Source organism: Lissotriton vulgaris, chromosome 2_1 (assembly GCF_964263255.1).
Source record: "Lissotriton vulgaris chromosome 2_1, aLisVul1.2, whole genome shotgun sequence".
NCBI classification, from domain to species: Eukaryota; Metazoa; Chordata; class Amphibia; order Caudata; family Salamandridae; genus Lissotriton; species Lissotriton vulgaris.
Window position 1 is genome coordinate 945,471,085 of NC_141687.1, and position 1,428 is coordinate 945,472,512.

Sequence of the window (1,428 nt, forward strand, 5' to 3'; positions counted from 1 at the left end):
TGGACAAGTGATACAAGAAACTCATTCAAAAAACATCCGTTCTACATTCATACACACACTCCTTACAGTTCACGGAACACTGAACATGTAACACGAAAGACATACAAGGGAGGCAAAAAAGATCAATGGCTTAATCAAAAGCAATTCACAAAAACATAAAGAAAGGACTGTTATTCAAAATACTTAATATCATACAGTTATAAAACAGTGCAGATATATACAATTCTTTTGACCATAAACCAAACAAAGAAGGTCAACAAGGTCGACGCGTTTCGAATCGGACCCTTTGTCCGATTCTCATCAGGACCAGACAGAAAATCTGAAAAAGGAAAAACACATTTCCTTTAGTATGTAGCGGGACTATTTTCATGAAGGAGAAGCAACGACCAAACACAACATGCATCGCCTCCTACCTGTGTGTGATAAAGATTGCAGGAAAATCACAAGAGGACAGGTGTCTGTAAACAAAGGTTAACTCAGAGTTAGTCAAAGGATTGGGACTAAAGTCGTCTTACAAAGAAGAGTCAGAAACTTGTGTAAGCAATACCTGCAGGCAGTCTGTGCAAAAAACGTGTCTCCAAGCAGAAGTAAATGGAACGCGAAGTAGTAGAGGGCCAACGAGGTGAAGCAATCACTGTTGGGGCTGGAATACAAAATGAAAAGGCGGGCTGTTTCAGAAGGACTGGTGCTGAAATATTTCGGACTGGTGAGGTGTTTAAGGGCCAAAGCCAATTACCTGTGAAGAAGCCAGGCGGAGGTTGTGTTCAGCTCCGTGTTTATGTTTTAAAAAAGGCTGAGGATGAGGCGGGAGGTCCGCGGGGGTTCGCCGCAGGCTGTGAAAATAAGAAGCCTGACTTAGTTCTGGGTCTAGAAAACGTGCGCATGGGGGTGAGCAGCTACGCTGGATGGAACAATACCTCGTTTCAGTCTCTCCCGCTGCGTGGACCAAGGCACTGCTCAAGGTTCGTGCATGCCGGCATTCAGTCGCGGTGACCATCAAGTGAAAGCAGTCAGTAATAACACGGTAGCACATTGGTTGTGCAAAGTCATGTGATCACAACTGGACTTATGAGAGTTGTAGTTCTTGGTATTCAGGGTGAAAAATGCAGGTATAGTGGTTCAGAAAGCTCGGGAAACTTCGGACAGTTCATTTAGTACGCTGGTGACTGTGTTAAATTTTAAAATGAGGGTTGCCTCACGTTGACAGAGTTTAGTTTCCAAATCGCCTCCTCTCATGTCCATTTCCAGTTTGGACAGAACAGTTCATTTTATGTCATGCTCAGTGTGACCTTCTGTGGTCCAGTGATTAACTAGCGGTGCATTAGCTACAGCTCTTCTGACTCTCGACTTATGTTGGCTGATGCGCTGGCGTATTTCTTGGGATGTTTTTCCCACATACAATTTTTGACAGGGACAAAGGATCCCGTA

The 1,428-nt window shown here is 44.0% G+C and overlaps 1 long non-coding RNA gene across 1 annotated transcript; it reads right to left on the minus strand.

The window, feature by feature from the left end:
* Nucleotides 1–245: 245 nt before the first annotated feature.
* On the minus strand, nucleotides 246–835 carry LOC147731448 (uncharacterized). Its single transcript, XR_015308635.1, has 4 exons — nucleotides 737–835; nucleotides 548–643; nucleotides 414–458; nucleotides 246–319 (listed from the first exon to the last, which is right to left on the minus strand). It is a non-coding gene; the product is annotated as an uncharacterized LOC147731448 (long non-coding RNA).
* Nucleotides 836–1,428: the final 593 nt, after the last annotated feature.